The sequence below is a fragment of the Camelus dromedarius genome, chromosome 15 (genome assembly GCF_036321535.1).
Source record: "Camelus dromedarius isolate mCamDro1 chromosome 15, mCamDro1.pat, whole genome shotgun sequence".
NCBI classification, from domain to species: domain Eukaryota; kingdom Metazoa; phylum Chordata; class Mammalia; order Artiodactyla; family Camelidae; genus Camelus; species Camelus dromedarius.
The window spans coordinates 34,873,509-34,891,641 of NC_087450.1; the positions used below are offsets into that span (position 1 = coordinate 34,873,509).

Genomic DNA, 18,133 nt, shown 5'->3' on the forward strand with positions numbered 1-18,133 from the left:
GGGGGGGGTCTTTGTTTTTTTGCTGGGTTTCTTTAATTTTGTTAAACCCAGACTACTGGGTGTTTGCATTTAGGTCCCCTATGGAATAATGGTGTAGAAGAATATGTCCTCTGGCCAGAGTGGCTCCTGGTTCAGACTGGGTGCCCTGTCAGGTCTTAAGATGGCAATACCAGACCAGTTCCCTGTGCCCCAGAAACTAACATAGGATTTTCTAATTTATCCATATAGGAGGGGGAGCCAGTCCTACTGCTTCCTGAGCCCCAGTGTCAGGAACTGGGGCTGGCTATGTAGAAGTGGAAGGCAGTGGATGGAGTGGACACATTGACATAGTGGCCAGAGAGGCTGGGACAGCCAGCTCAGCCGGAGGAGTTAAGGTTTGAAGGAACATCTCCTCACTCTCCTTCCTTTCCTCTGTTTTATTTTCCCTGATGTAATAGCACAAATACTTACACATAGGGCATTTCATCATTTTTCCTGCTTTTTCACAGAGTATCTAAAATTGCAGGGTTGTATAGAGCCACTCAAAGGCCACCATTCCTCAACACTTTATTGTGAAAGTATAAATAGTTCGTGATCCTCCCTAACCATTGTGACTTGGCATCAACCAGCCGGGCTGAACTCCGGGCTGGGGCTTTTCGTGATTTTAGGAACCAAGTGAAACCTTTATATTCTCCCCGGGAATGTCCCACGCTCAGACAAGAACAGGTAGGTTTCTTTTTTCTGTTCTTTTCTTCAGTTTAACAACAGTAAAAGTGTTAAGTATCATAAAACCGACTTGGTTATAGATGGAGAAATGGTACCAAAACAAAGTGAAACAAGAAACCCAAAGGACAAACAGAAAACCCTAAATAAATGCTCAGGTTTGGCCTTGGGGTTTTACATACACCAACGACACAGGAGACCACAAATGACGTAATTAACACAGCAAGGGTGGCAGTAGACGGAGATAACCCGGCATAAACTGCTTGTGGGGATCCCCACAGGTACTCCGGCCACACATCGTTCATCTTTCTCTCAGGCATGGGTTCATAGCTGTAATCAGATCACTTATCCAAAATATGCCTCAGAGAACCTTCTTTAGGGATAGTTGACACGTTCCCCATTTTTTTTTAAAGATAGGAATACAAAACAAACAAAACACAAATGCTAGCAGCCAAAGAAACAAATGCACCAGCTCACAAGTCGGGTAAAAGTCCAACAACTCTTTCCTCTCTCCAACAGGGTACCCCTCTAAAACAGACTGGTTTATTCAAGAGAAAGCCCCAAATGGAGAGGAATAAAGTTTCTGGCTGTACACAGCAGAGCGACTTACTTACCCTACTGTATGGAGCCCATTGGCCCCCAGATGTCGATTCCTTGCTCCAACTGCCACACGCTAGGGCAGTGGTACTGCTTCGGGACGTTGTGAAGGGAGGAGCCTCAGGACAAGTGGTCCTGGCAGCTGCTAGGGCCTCGCCTGAAAACTCCCCAGGTGGGGCTGGCTGGTCACAAGCAGCAAGGCTCCTGGCTGGCTTTGACAAGATTTGTTACTGAGTCCAAACTTGTTCTGCTCGGTTTTTATGTGCACCTTAGTATACTATCCACACTGTTCTGTGCCTTAATGCTTCTGATTTTATATATGTTAGAAAATTTCCACATAGATATGCTACATTTTATAAAAGCTGCATGATTTTCCGTTGTGTGGATATACTACAATTGACTGCAGCAGGCCCTGTTGGGTCTTGTTGATATTAAAAACAATGTTGCAGTGAACAAGCTTGCTCTTATATCTTTGTGGACAAGTGAAGATTTCCACTGCATAAATATCTAAATGTGGAATTACATAGTTAAAGAAAAGGTTTAATTGTCACAGATGTCCCTAGGTAGCCCTCCAAAAAGGGTGTGCCAACTTACAGTTCCATCTATAGTATATGAAAATGCCTAATTCTAGGTCTTACTTTTTAACAGTTATTGGCTATAATTTATAAACAACAAAATTCACTCTTTAGGAATACAGTTTGATAAATTTTCTAGTTATAACTTCCATTATAATCAAAATTTAGAACTGTTCCACCATCTTCAGAAGCTCCCATATTACCATTTGAAGCGAATCCAGACCCCTTATCCTTGTTTCCAGGCAACCACTGATCTGTTTTCTGTCACTATTAGTTTTGCCTATTTTCGAATTTCATAAGTAGACTTTTGAGTTCTTTCACTTAGCAAAATGTTTTTTAGTTACATCAACACATCACTGACAGATATTTCATAGCATGGTTAAAACATAATTTGTTGATCTATTCACCATTTGATGGACAACTTGGGCTGTTTCCAGATTTTGATTATTATGAATAATATTGCTATGAATATTCATTCAAGTTGTATGTACATCTTTTCATTTTATTTTGTGTTGTCTTACTTGTATTACACAAGAATGGGATTGCTGAATTACGTGGTAAGTGACTTAAAATATACTGCTTTAAATTTCCCAAATCGGCCATGCTATTTTGCAATCCTATCAACAATGTATGAGAATTCCAGTTGCTCCACATTCTCTCCCATACTTGGTAACGCCATGCTTCTTTTTTTAATGTAACCATTCTAACGTGTGTTCATGGTTTTAATCACATGTCCCTGATGACCAGTGATATTGAGCATCTTTCAGGTGTTTGTTTACTGATCATTCATATGCCTTCTTTGTGAAGTACTTCTGCAAATGTTTGATCCATTTTTTAATTTACTTGTTTGTTTTCCTATCATTTCATGCTACTGACACATAAGAGGAAAGAGGCATGAGAAAATGGACTTGGAGAAGAAAGCAAGGCTTGTATCTGATTATTTTACACAGACATAGGAAAGATTCATTAAGAGATCTCAAGCTTTCCTTTAAACAGTGGTTCTACAATGTCTTGGGTAGATTAGAAACCTACCAGTGCCTTGGTCCCACCAAAATCCAATTAATCAGAATGGGTAGTGGTGAGGTAGCCTCAGTAGTTATTAAATCTCTTCATATGATCCTGTTGTGTACTTAGGATTCATCAAACTTCTGTATAAATTTTTGACAGTGGTAGAGTTTCAAAAGGATTAAAGCCAAGTGGGCTTTAAATTCCATTATGAATGTTTAATTCAAAGTTAAGAAAATACATTATATTTTGATTAAAATATAGAATGAAATATGCTACTCTTGAAATAAGATTGATAATTAGAGCAGATTGTTAAAAACTGATGAATGAGAAGATACAGTGAACTTACATGCTTATTTCTTTTTGTCTTAATCTGAACAAATATCCTCTTTTAAGCATGGTGTTTTTTAAGTTAGTAAACCTTGATATTTTAATTAAGAATACTATCCTGTCAAAAAAGTATAATTAAATAGAATATGTACCAATCAATCACTCTACTTACTAATTAAATTTAGTTGTTTGGATCATAAAGCTCAAGATAAATAGTCATTTTAATTATTGACTAATATTAAATATGTGCCCATTAATGGGAGTTAAAGTAAGATGACTTTCACCTCATTGTAAAGTGAGAAGGACATTCTAAAGATATGCCCCGCAACAGCCAGTATATAATATCTAGCATCTCTCTTCCTAGCAGTGTGCCTGGGGCATACACAATAATCAATACTTATTGTAGGTTAGTAAATGGACACTTTAGGAAAAGCAGAGTCCCCATCACTACAGTGTGTTTAAGCAGAAACTAGACGACCGTCTGCCAAAGATACTACTGAAAAGATTTCTAAGGAAGGGGGTAGAAAATTGGTGAAGATGAATTATAAAGTCCCTTTGACCTCTAAAATTATTTGGTCCTACATCTTCAATATATTGAGAGTTGCACTTCACAATACCTTGCTATCTTTAACCTGCTGTGGGAGAATAATGCAATTTTAATAGAAAAGCTTTCTGACCCAATTTATTTTTCATATTTCAAGAACTTGTACTCATTTTTTCTTAGGGTAGGCAGAAGTGTGTGGAGACGTGCAGACTGTGAAAATTGAATTGGTGATGCAAGACAGGAAGTGAAGTTGGCTTCATTGCAAAAATTCAACATGGAAAGGGGTAACCAAATAAGAGCACTGCCCCAGACAAGCAGTAAGAATAGTTACATGAAGTGAAGGGAAAGAGAATAGAGAACAGGTGAAATTAATTGTGGCATCCAAGGGGACATACCTGCTATACTCCTCTCTACTAAGAGTTACGTGAGCTATCAAAGCAAGAATTGAAGATTAATGTTTGAAAGCTTGGTTATTTGTTATTGACAGTTTTCCAAGAGCACCTAGTCTAGCTATATTATGCCCGCACTTGCAAAAACATACACTGACAGATAGTGGCAGCTCACCGAGTATCGGCAAAGGCCAAAGACTTGGAAGGAGAGGAAGGTAGTTCAGATCCCAACACCTAGATCACACTTTCGGCTAGTCTGGTGGAAACAGACACTTCCCCTTCATCACACCTGTGTATCTTCCCCAGTAAATTCTCCCTAGCATCCTCTTCCTGACATCACACTCTCCTGAGGAGTCAGGCTGTCGTGTGTTTGATTGATGGAGCCTGTCTGGTTCTGGTATTTGATTGGTCACCTATCTGGCTGTAACAAAGAACAACAAATCTGACTCCGTATTAGGTCTGTTCCTTTAGCTTTAACCCTGTGCTCTGTTTCCTGTGCTTAGTCATGCTGATTCTGCACCTTTTGCAAAAGAATGCTGCCTACAGTCCAAAATAGACAGGACAGCCCATTCTCAAGTCTCTGACCTTTAAGGATATAGCACTTTTCCATTCATATACAGATAAAAAGTTGCAGAACAGAGAATAACATTTCTCTTGCTGGAGATTTGCAAGAACATCATGACCTGACCTAGGTGGACAACTGCAAGAACGGAGGATTCTGACCCCAAGAAGTTTCCAACCACCAGCCACACCCCCTACCTTTTTTAGTATAAAAGGAGCCTGAATTCTGACTTGGGGAAGATAGTTCTCTAGGACATTAGTAGTCCCTCATCTTCTTGGTCTGCTGGATTTCTGAATTAAGTTGCTATTCCTTGTCCCGACACCATGCCTCTTGATTTATTGGCCTGTCGTGCAGTGAGCAGAATGAGTTTGGATTCAGTCATAGGGTTCTAATTGAAAAGTTAGAATAAAAAAAAAGCTTGAGCAGGCTGGATCTCTAATGTACTAAGTTCCCCTAATACAAAAATTATTCAAAAGATGCTCAGTAGTAATAAATATATAAATAACCCCTGGGATATCAAAACAGACTTTAGATAGAAATATAGATGCTTGTAAAACTCTTATCACAAACTCGTTACTTAGCAATTTCACAGCAACCAGTTAACGGCTGAGGGAGAATTTCCAATCAAGGAAGAAAGTAATACCATCTTTGACAGAATTCTTCAGGAAGGCGAGTGAGTGCCAGCAGGAAATACAGAAATTTTTTCACAGTAGTTTTTTTTGGCCACTTAAATATCGAGCATCCTATTTAACTTCTAACTTTTTAACCCCTTCTTAATACAATGCACTCAGCAGAGACTTTAAGTTCAATACTAGAAAACGTGACTTGACTTCTGTAACGGAATTCTGTGGGAAGAAGGTACACACCCGAGAGGCATTTGCTTTACAGAACATGCTTCCTGGAACTGGAGTTTGCCGCAAAACAGAAGCCATTTTCAGCGCCTATCCAGGTGGGCCACACATCTCCTTCCTACCTGCCAACAGCGTTCCATAAAGGAAGCTGGGCTAATGGCTCTTCTCACCTCCCCTGCCAGCTGACAAGGCATTGAACGTGCTCTGCTCAGCAGCAGGAACTAAAAGCCTTGTCAAAATCACGCTGTTCTGGAGACAAGGCGAGGTGACTTCCACAGCATTAACAAAAGCTGCAGCGTGAGGACAGCTGATCTGTTGTGCTAAAGGATGCATGGTCCACCTGACATGGCAGCTGCCCCAAAAGACCATCATCTCCCTCTAATCCCTGGGTGTACGGGTCCTCCAGCTTGCTGCTCCCTCCATGTCACTGACACAGCATTGCCAATTGTCACATGGCATCTGAGCTGGCACTCTACTGGGGTAGCTCCTAAATACGGTAGGAACTAGAGGATGAGAAAAAATTCAGTGCTGGCAGCAGCAAGGGAACAAAGGAAATGTGCATTTGGAAAATGTCTGATTTAAACATCACCACCACCAATTTGACTGCATGATTAATTAATATTTGCTGATAACCTTTTATCTTTTACTGCCCCCATTTTAGAACAGGTGCTTTTCATCGATGCTTGATACTTGCCATGAAAAATTCTCAAAAAGCACTCTGAAGAATTTTGTTGTAATTGTCACTTTTTTTTAACAGGATTTTATCCATCTTATGAATGTGTCAGCAAAGCAGAGCAGAGTCAGCATAAGCTTAGATTAGCGGGAGAGAAAATATTTTTGTCTTTATTCTACTTAGACAGCCAAAGCCTTGGGTTTGATATGTGCAGAACAGATAAACAAGGTCCTACTGTACAGCACAGGGAACTATATTACCTTGTAATAACCTATAAAGAGAAATATGTATTATATGTATAACTGAATCACTATGCTGTACACCAGAAACTAACACAACATAGTAAATTGTCTATACTTCAATAAAACAAAATAAAAAAACAAAAAAAAACAAAGCTTTCGGTTTGAAACTGGGCTCTGCTGATTTTTTTTTTTTTTTTGCTCTGTATTTTTTTGTGTACACTTTACCTCTCTGAGCCTCCGTATCCTCAACTATATAATGGAAGGAGACAAAAAACAGAGTCAAACAACAAGAAAAAGAACCCAGCCCACAGGGCTACAGTCAGTATTGAATAAGGAAATACCTGTAAAAGTACCACTAGCAGTGCTTGAAACATTGTAACAATTTAGCATCTGTCAGCTAGACCTAGATGCGGTTCATTATGAATTTTCATACACAGCAAACATAATATGTGTTAAAATTAGAAAACCTGGTCAAATAATATACGTACTCTTCATGTAAATAGAAAGTATATTTAAAATTTTCCAATTCCCATCTTGCACTTCCTGCTTGAAAATCAGTGAAACTCCATGGCCATTATCTTTTTTACTACATCCACTGGTCCTTCGCCATAGAATGCGTAGTAGAAATGAATTTAAACAAATTGTGATTTCAACCACATTCAAAAGAGTCTTCATGAAGGAGTTATTTTAAATATAGATGACAAAAACATTCTGAGAAGAACACGTATCTTTTTTTAAGTAAGTGTGCTTTAAATTATTTTTTAAATATATGTGATGTGTAGTTATGTAATTTGTTTTACTATTCTTGAGCTGGCAATACAATGAAGAGCTGCATAAAACTGTACTCATCAAAGAGCAAAATAAGCTTGACTTTCATTACGGAGGAAGACAATCATTTCTGAGAGGTTTCAGTCTGATTTCTGACAGTTTGAAGCTTCTCGTAGTAACTAGAAATTGCTTGTTGAAATACGGAATTTATAATTAATTACAATGTTTGCCAAATAAAAATCTAAGTGCCTAAATGAATGGCTTTCTTCTGACTTAATTTTTGTCCTTTGCCAGATCAGATATAAAAATGTGGGCTTGAATCCCTGATGAGATGAAATGACCCCAGTCACTCAACCAAGACAGAGAAGACATGCTGCTGGCTGAAATCCAATTAGGTAATTACATTTCTTTCAACGCATACTACTCATGTTATTTCAATTAAATATCACATTTTTCATTTCCCTGCACGTGTTTACCTTCTCCTTCCATGTTCATTTCAGCTTGGCTTCATGAAAATGCAAGAGCTACTGCTTTACTCAGGGAGACGGGCAGCATCATGTTAGCTGTAAGAGAAGCTTACGGACAGACCCCTTAGCTGGAGTGCTGAGTGACTGCTCAAACGGTAAGTAAAAATAAGACGCAGGAACTCTAAGATGGTAAGAGAAATGACAAGTCCAGCTCTTAAGTCAAAAAGGGTTTAGGCTGAAGGAAGCCCATGATACAGTCTAGGCCGGTGGTCAGCAAACCTTTCTGTAAAGGGCCAAATTGTGAATATTTTAGGCTTATGAGCCATATGGTCCTTTCACAACAATTTAATTATGCCTTAGCAGACAGAAAGCAGACATGGGCAATAGATGGACAAACAAATGTGGTTGTGTCCCACTGAAATATTTATAAAACCAGGTGGTGGGCCAGATTTGGCTTGCGAGTCATTTCTGGACCCATCTAATCTAATCTCTTCATTTTAGAGAAGAGGAGAATCAGGTTCAGAGATGTTAAATGGCATACGTAACCCAAGTCCCTAAAAACTTCGTCTCGGAGCTCAAACTGCAGGCAAAGTTCTAGATATCCTAACTTGCTGTTTATTCTAATGCATCATTGTTACATAAATGAGGAAAAATATGGCCTCTGTGTATTGGTGCCTACAATATTTCTTCCCTGCAGACTGAGACCTTCCAGCTCAAAAGCCTATTAGCGCCAGACTCAAATATTTGCACGTCTAATTATTTTAAAAATAGACCAGACAAGCAAATGTTTGGCCACATAGAGCCTTCTTGCTTTGAATACCCCATGAATCCTCATCCAACAGCTGTTATCTACTGATTAAATGGGGCCTTGCAGTTGTAAGGGTCCTGTTTTTCAGCTCTCTGACCAAAGACTACCCTCCTAGGAGGCTTAGCAACTTTACCTGGAGGTCTAAGCTCCCTCTCAGCTCGCCCCCTTCCCTGGGAGTTGTCTTATCTCTGTCCCCTTCTGAGTAGCAGACCCCTGAGCTACTGCCTCTGGACAGACTTGTTCTATGAGAGGCTTCTCCCCCTCGCAAACCTATCAAGGCATCGCCAGTCAAAGCTGGGCACATTACTGCCTGCCATGGTCATATCCTTGTCCTGGACCAGCACACAAATCCCCCACCCTCCTATAATCATGATTCATGAAAAGCAAGCAAAAGAGAAAATAATACTTAAGTCATCTTTAAACAGTGTTTTTTTTTCACTTATCAAAATAAATGTCTTATGAAAGGCAATTACTCCTGTGAAGTATGTTTCTCAGAAATCCCTTTGCTGTAAAATGGTTCAACCATTAGGATTATGTTCATATGTGCAACCCCTCTTACTCCCTTCCTCTGCTTCTGTGGAATATGCCAGAAAATATTAAGGGGATTAATATTAAGTAATAAACTTCTGCAGATAGAAACTTTTTCTTTAGAGTCTGTGTCCACTATGCATAGTGGAATGGTTATAAATTTTCTGGGATAGGGTGATGGAAATAGTAAGAGACTTCAGCCACTCCCTGTGTATGTGGATGCCCTTTCAAAGAGTGTTAACACAGTATAATGAAAACTATGTGGCACAAATAAAATAGCAAGCTCTCCACTGATCTATTCAAATGCCAACTTGAAAATCCAAAGGACGAGTTTCAAACATTCTAATTACCCTTTTCTGTGGACAGGCTCATTTAAAAATGTATCATGATACTAGAATAGTGTGGTAGATGAAGGTTTGTGGTCAGGAAACATTCACTTCCCGTGACCAGCACCTGTGTGGGAAGACTACACTTCCCATCATGCTGGATCAGGGCTTGGCCATATGACTGACTTTGGCCAGCAGGATGTTAGCACACATGACGTAAGCAGAGGCCTTGAAATGTCTGCACAGTTGGGCCACATATGAGGAAGCATAGAAGGCTGGAAACGAGTGACTCACATAGTGGTGAAACACTTTGTCAAAGTATTGCCTAAAATAACGTGAAAACAGGAGATTTACCCAATCAGTTGGTGAAACTAAATGATGAGATTTTGAAAAAGAATGTTGGAAGTGTGAAGTATGAGCTGGCTCCTGCTGGTTGCATTTGTTACAGTGATGCAAGAAAATCATGAGACTGGCAGGTTTACAAAATAATTTAGAAGGAAATTAAAGGTAAATTTCAGAGTCAGAGTTTTTCACATCAAAGGTGGGCCATTTAAATGCAGCTGCACAGAAAAGATCAAACACAACATGCAACCATTAAGATACAGGCTCCAGGTAAAGACCAAAGAGTGTGGCTTCAGTCCCATTTGTTCATTTGTTAACACTTTTGGAAATATTTAGATAGCATCTAGTAGACTTTCTTCTAGACCTGAATGGCTCTACAAAGATGAAATGCTTTGTTACATGGTCACTTGCACCCAAATTACCTGAAATTAAATATAAAGTTCTTTCTCAAAAAGGATTGTGAATGTGGCTTTTGCCAAAGGAATTGATCAGTCCTTAAAAAAAGATGTCTACTAGCAAAAGCAAAGCCAACTGTGTCTAAAATACCGAAATATTTCAAATGCCCCTGGACCCCAACTTCATCAAGGAAAGGAACAGGTTGGAAAATCTTCTTGGTTACCAAGAAGGGCGCTTCCTCAGATTCTCCCTCTGCAGGTACGGCTGGAAGAGGGTAATGGAAAAGCAAGTACATCTCAAAGGTAGAGTCAAGAGCTGGCAGGAGTGATGGACTTGGGCACCACTCTGAGAGAATAAACCTGGGGCTGGTCAAGACCTGTCTTGTAGTAGGGAGACCTGACAACATCTGCCCAATAAAATTTCAGAACTCCTATGGTCTTCTGACTTCACTTTTCATCTCTTTTTTTAAATCAAGTGATGAAGAAGGGATAACTAGAATTAACAAAATATATAGACCTGAATATAAATCAAAGTACATGTCAAAACCTCTGGGATACAGATGCAGCTAGAGGTTAGTGGTGAAATTGTACCCTTAAATATATTTAATAAAATCAAATATGAAAGGAATTAAATAATTTAAATACTCAGCATACAAAGCTATCCTTAGGACAGAAGGCTTCTTTTACTCGACTTCTCTGTGAAATCAGTTACTGTTGTAATGCCTGCCTTTGTTTTGTTGTGCTAACTTCCAGTGTAGAATTAACCACACTCATTTATCAGTTTTCCTATTGAAAAAACACTTGGGGTGCTTCTAATTTTTAGTTATTCTGAATAAAACTGCTGTGAAAATTCAGGTACAACGCTTTTTGCGGACGTATGTTTTCATTCCTCTTGTATTAATACTCAGAAATGACATTACTGGGTCAGATGTTAGGTGTAGTTTTCACTTTGTAAGAAACTGTCAACTCTTTTGCCCAAGTAACATTTTATATTCCAGCAAGTACAAATATTTGAAAGGAAAAATAAACCCATTATTTTCTTGGTTGTTTGCCAAGAAAATAATCAGAGAAATGTATTTCAACCAGTAATAGTTTATGGTTTTAAATTTAACATCTTAATAAGCAGCTTGTCTATATACTAGCATTTATCAATTATTAAAATATAATGAAAGCAAGCACCCCATTAAAAATAACAAGGAAACCTCTGTATTAAAATATAGTCAGGAAAACAGTAAATAAGAAATATTTGAGTACCATGTGAATGAAATTATGAAACATTAGTGAAGTACACAAAAGGAGATATAATGGTAAAATATGCTCTATTCCTAGTGAAAGTTTCAGTTTCCTCTAGCAAATTTATGAATATAGTGAAATCACAATCAAAAGTGCAACAGATACATAATCGAAAGTTATAAACTCATGTTAAAATTTATATGGAAGATTATAAATTGGGTTGAATTTTATGTGATTATGTATATAGGAAGGAACAGTGAAGATATTTTAGAAAGAAAAATACACATCAATATGTAATTTACTTAAATAGCTAAGAATATTTGAGTATTTAACAGGATGGTACTGATGCAAGAAACCACAGATTTGCAGAAATAATAAAAGTATTAAAGGAATTACATTGGTTACCCATTTATAAACAAATAAAGTTAGAATTTACCTCAAGCCAGCTACCATGATAAATTCCAAGGTGACTTCAGAGGGAGGGATAGAGAGAGAGATCTTAAATGTATAGTCAGTTGAGGGTCCCCTGCTTTTATTCAGTAATGGAGCATTAGAATGTAAGGAAAACAGAGATCATCTGGCCAGTTTTTTTCCTTCAAATTATATTTTGTAAAATAATATTACCTTGAAGAGCAGGATTGGGAAAAATAGATAGCCTAGAAGAGGATAAAAGATACTGCTGAATCTTTGGAAAGAGACAGAAAAACTCAGCCAGTGGGACAGCTTGGGGTCACATGTAAGATTTCATTTTCAAAAGGTTCCACATTGGTAGGTAGCTAGGTAAGCAGAAGCTTGATAGCTCACTAGATGGACAGACAGACAGGCAGGCAGATAGGTTGAACAATTCTGACCTAATATACATTTCTGATTTTCCAGCTGCAGAAACTCAGATCTACTGGCTTGAAATGGTTTCTTAGAAACACCCAGCTAGAAATCGGCAACTTCAGAATGTACACATGTAACTCCTTTTCAAAGGAAAAGCTGTTTTCTGAAATGCCACACCGAATGAGGAGAGGCTTACGACTTGCCTTGAATCACCCTCAGCTTCTTTCCATTTTCTTTAGAATCAACATATACATTTGCATATGACTTATTATATGGATGGATGCATCTGTGTACCAGGCACCTTCATGCAAAACTACATGGTATATAACTATGTATTATATAAAATACTTCATATATTACTATATATATGTTTATATATTTATAATATATTGTGTATTATATAGTGATTGATATATATATATATATATATTACACACTACTACAAGACAATGAAGTTATGCCTAAGATTTCCTCCAAGCTAGGTTTCATCTCTTTTTACCTCTTCCTGTGCTATTTTGGACTGGGAATGCTATCTTGGATTCAAGTGGAACTGCAGCTGCTACACAGCCGTGTTGTTATGCTGTGACCAGATGTTGGAAACGCATGAGTACTGCTAAGTGACTTGGTATATCATCTGTAAAAGGAAACCATAAAGAATTAACGCAATTATACCTTTATCTGTATGTAAATGTGGAAATCAGTGAAATATGATTCAATATCCATTTATCTTTAGTCATAATTTAACATAAAAACAAAATTAATACATTTGAAATGATTAAAAATATGTTGTCACTACTCCTGTGGTAATAATAACAGATCTATCCACACCCAGTGATTAGTCTGTGTGCTCATTTAAGTAGTTTTATGTAATGTTAGGAGTTTAAAATGAATTCCATATTTTATGAGCCAAAGTTTTACCCACTAGCATTGTCATGAGAAAAAAGCAGCAGATCTTTCTAAAGAACACCAACCACAATTATATTCACTGAGAAAATGTGCTCTAATTGCTTCTGGAGTCCTATAATGTATGTAAGATCCTTACGCGTGCCAGCAGACGATCTGGGATCAAATCATTGCTCGAGAACTTATTAGCAGCGAGCCTTTGGGCAAGTCGCTTTTTCCTCTGAACATATTTGCTCCCCTGGAAAGGTATTGTGACAAGCAAATGAGGGACTCTATAAGCGTGCTATGTACATCAAAAGATACTCCACGGGTTGTGGTCATTGGTGTTCTTAACAACTGGGAGCAATTCAAAGATACATAGGAATAATTTTTTTAAGTTTTTTTTTCCTACTTTCCTCACAGGTTTTGTATTTAATAATGTAACTATTAATAATATTTTATGAAATGTATGCCAAAGAATAAAAAGTCAGTAGCTCATAATGAGTTCTATGAGCTTGTTGAATTCTTTGTGCTTTATTCCTTTTTAAATAAAGAACACTTTATTGTGGTATAATTGACATGCAAAAATCTGTATTTTTGTATACAACCTGATGAGTTTGGAGATAGGTATTCACCCATGAAACTATCACCACAATCAACCCCATAAACATATTCATCACTAGAATATTTTTAATGACACCTTACTGGTTCGCTTTTGATCCCCAACACAGGAAAGGATTCTGACAGCTGTCCTAGAGGACAGTCCCAACTGAAAATCCTGTTTTGAAGTACATCCATGAGTAGCTGGCATGATAGGGAAAATTGATAATGCCAGGATGTTGATTTTGAAAATAAAATACTATGACAGCCTGATAACTGCATCTTCAGATATTGCTCATGAAAGTAAATGGAAAATAAGAGATTAAATGTGAAAGAAAATGTATAGAACTGCTACGATTGAAGGCATTTATGGTTTCTTTTAGGGTGTATATGTATAATGGAAAACATTTTACAAAAGGAGATTCTTCTTCTTTCATGCAAAGTAGTAATGACAATACTGAGTTTGTCTAGCATGGAGAGACAAGAGTATTACACTTGGAATTGAGGTACTGGGTACCTCTGGGTACTAGTACTGGAGTGACCATCTTGGCCACACCACCATACTTCTCTGTTCATCAACTTTCTCATCTTAAAATGTGAATTCTGAGCAGAAAGGCTATCTAAGACTTTTTCACATTCTAAAAGATGGTGGTGGAGATGGAGTGAAGAACAAAGCAATAAAATATGGCAGGAATTCTACATGTGTATAAGAAGCACTCTGTAAAATTACTTGGAGATTTTGACTGACTAAATATAGTCTACCTATGATTTTTAAACCTTGTGCATATCAGCATCGCTTGGAAAGCTTTTAAAATCTGTATATAAATTGCTGGACCCCACCACTCAGGACCTCTGATTTAATACTTTTTTTCCTCACTGGACAGTAAACTCATTAAAGACATCCACTTGTATCCCTAGTAGACTAATTTAGGCTCAGCAAAGTTATAAGAATAAGCACACTAAGTAAATAATGAATTTTAAGTCTTTTGGGGAGACAGCACGTAAAATATGTGGAGAGAAAGCAAGCATATAATGTAAAATGAATCTATAACACACATTCCCTTCAAGTGTTACAGAGAATGGACTAAGGGAGAGACAGTGGATAGACTATTGCCTTTACCTAAAGTGGGAAGGATTTAGGTCTCTACACCATTAAATTCAGAACATTACAAGTTTGATGTTAAAGTATGCAGGTACAATGCAAACAGCAAGAAGAGTTGATGCTAGAAACTCATGATGCCTTTTTTCTAGGCACATAATTCTATATATATAGAGAGAATGTTTTTAATTTTTATAAAAATTTGATTACAAAATACTTTTTTTCTGTACAGTGTTACAAATAAGTTTAGCACATGAATTAGAATTTTTAGAGTAGCAGTGCTGAAGAAAGTCTTAGGTATCCTTCATCTTACAAATCTGAGGAGCCAGAGGAGCCAGACCAACCTCCAAGACATTTCCATGAAATAAACACAGAGCTCTACAAAATTCAGCACGAAGCAATCAGATTTAGGTGACACAGTGCACCAGTGGCAGAGACTGCTTATCAACCACTTGATTGTCAGTCACAGCCAGAAGTAGCTGGGACTGTGAATGTGAGAGAGGCTTAAATCTTGCCATCTAAGAAATTAGATCACAGGAATCTGGGGATACTAACTTTCCAGAGCTGGAAATCATCTCCAGTTTCATCACTGAAGACTCACACATCTCTATAAATTGTCACATGCACAGTACAAATAGTCCATATGAAAAACTGGAGCTTACTTCAAAAAATACTAATACTTTTTACTGTCTAGAGAAGCTTTAGTGTATAGTGAGGACAAAAGTTACTTCTGTGTAGCATATGCCTGCTTCATTATAAGACAACATATAGCAAAAATAGCACACAGCCTTCTCTAGCTGATGAAGGGAGACAAAGTGAAAGGTGCATTCATGGCCCCATACAGTGGGCCAAACCAGAGTTAAATCACCAAGCACACATTGCTATTCTCAAGGAGATGTAAAAACTTATGACATCAGATCCACAGTAAAAGCTAATGCAAAAGCAGGTATCACCAATACTGTCTCTAATAGGGACATATTTGGCTCCAAATGAATAACACCTGAATTAGAAAAAGAAGAAGAAACAAAAGCTTATGTTAGCAGAAGGAAAGAAAGATAAAGATCAGGGAAGAAATAAATAAAATAAAGATTAAAAAATAGAAAAATATTCAATCAAACCAAGAGGTATTTTTTTGAAAGAGTAAACAAAATTGACAAACCTTTGTCTATGCTCACCAGGAAGAAAAGACAGAAGACACAGACAAAATAAGAAATGAAAGAAGAGAAATGACAACCAATACCACAGAAATAAAAAAGAGATTACTATGAACAACTATATGGCAACAAATTGGACAACTTCGAAGAAATGGACAAGTTTCCAGAAACATATAATCCACCAAAACTGAACCAAAAAGAAACAGGTAATTTGAACAGACCAATCACTAGAAGTGAAACAGAATCAGCAATTAAAAAAAACTCTCTGCAAACAAAAGTCCAGGACCAGATGGCTTCACAGGAGAATTCTACCAAACAAAGAATTTATAGTAATCCTTCTCAAACTCTTCTAAAATATTGAAGAGGAGGGAGAACTTTCAAACTCATTCTATGAAGCCACCATCACCCTGATAACCAAAACCAGACAAAGACACTACCAAAAAAGAAAATCACAGGCCAATATCATTGATGAAGATAGATGCAAAACTCAAAAAAATAATAGCAAACAAAATTCAATAAAAAAGATCATATACTATGATCAAGTTGGATTCATCCCAGGGACACAAGGATAGTTCAACATACACAAATCAATCAACGTGATACACCACATCGACGAGAGAACCTCCTAGAAGAAAACACAGGCAAAATATTCTTTGACATAAATCTTAGCAATGTTCTCCTAGGGCAGTCTACCAAGGCAATATAAATAAAAGCAAAAACAAACAAATGAGACTTAATAAGACTTAAAAGCTTTTGCATAGCAAAGGAAACCATAGACAAAAAAAAGACAACCTATGAGCTGTGAGAAAATACTTGGAAATGATGTGGCTGACAAGGGTTTAATTTCCAGAATATACAAACAGCTCATACAGCTCAATAACAAGAAAATAAACAACCCAATAAAAAAATGGGCAGAAGACCCAGACATTCCGCCAGAGAAGACATCCAAATGGCCAATAGGCACGTGAAAAAAATGCTCAGTATCATTAATTATTAGAGAAAAGCAAATCAAAACTACAATGAAGTATCACCTCACATTGGTCAGAATGGCCATCATTAAAAAGTCCAAAAACAATAAATGTTGGAGAGGGTGTGGAGAAAGGGAACCCTCCTACAATGTTGGTGGGAATGTAGTTTGGTGCAGCCATTATGGAAAACAGTATGGAGATTTCTTAAAAAAACTAGCAATAGACTTACCCTATGATCCAGCAATCCCACTCCTGGGCATATATCTGGAGGAAACTCTAATTCAAAAATGTACATGCACTTCCAATGTTCATAGCAGTTCTATTTACAATAGCCAAGACATAGAAGAAACCTAAATGTCCATTGACAGGAGACTAGATAAAGAAATTGTGGCACGCACGCGCGCGCGCGCACACACACACACACACACACACACACCAGAATGGAATACTACTCAGCTATAAAAAATAAAATATACTTCTTTGATTTACATGCAGCTGTCACACACACACACACACACACACACACACAATGGAATACTACTGAGCCATTAAAAAAGAATAAAATGCCAGGAACATGGATGGACCTGGAGATTGTCATACTAAATGAAGCCAGAAAGAGAAAGAAAAATACTGTATGATATCACTTATATGTGGAATCTACATAAATGAGACAAATGAACTTATTTACAAAACAGAAACAGACTCAAAGACATAGAAAACAAACTTGTGGTTATGGGGGTGGGAGTGGAGGTATAAATTGGGATTTGGAGATACTACTATATATAAAATAGATAAGTATCAAAATCCTACTGTATGGCACAGGGAACTGTATTCAATTCCTTGTAATAGCCCATACTGAAAAAGAATATAACTGAATAATGGAATCACTATGCTGCACACCAGAAATTAACATGACACTGTAAAATGATTATACTTCAATAAAAACTAATAATAATTAAAAAAATAAAAATAAAAAAAGAATCCCATATAGAACAAAACTGCCCTTCAGAAATGGGGAGAAATTAAGATATTCCCAGTTAAATAAAAGCTAGCAGAGTTTATCACAGTTAGAAATTCTGAAGGTAGTCCTGAAGATTGAAATGAGAGGATGCTGGAAAATAACTCATTCAGTATGAAGAAGTAAAGATAAATGAAAAAAAAAAAAGAAAGAAAGAAAGAAAGAAAACCTGTACTAAGTTTCACAAGGGTCTATGTAACTTATATACCAAGAAGCACCAGGAATGGCTCCTATAGCACCTTCAGAAAGA

The 18,133-nt window shown here is 37.3% G+C and overlaps 1 long non-coding RNA gene across 4 annotated transcripts; it reads left to right on the forward strand.

Annotated features, from left to right (window-relative positions):
- Nucleotides 1-36: 36 nt before the first annotated feature.
- Nucleotides 37-17,283, forward strand: LOC105103542 (uncharacterized). 4 transcript variants are annotated; one of them, XR_838507.3, is made up of 4 exons: nt 37-4,037; nt 7,533-7,633; nt 7,739-7,860; nt 12,214-13,557. It is a non-coding gene; the product is annotated as an uncharacterized LOC105103542 (long non-coding RNA). The 4 variants fall into 4 exon arrangements; XR_010384211.1 differs by having other exon boundaries at nt 37-705; nt 3,934-7,633; XR_010384212.1 differs by lacking the exon at nt 12,214-13,557 and adding an exon at nt 15,922-17,283 and having other exon boundaries at nt 37-7,633.
- Nucleotides 17,284-18,133: the final 850 nt, after the last annotated feature.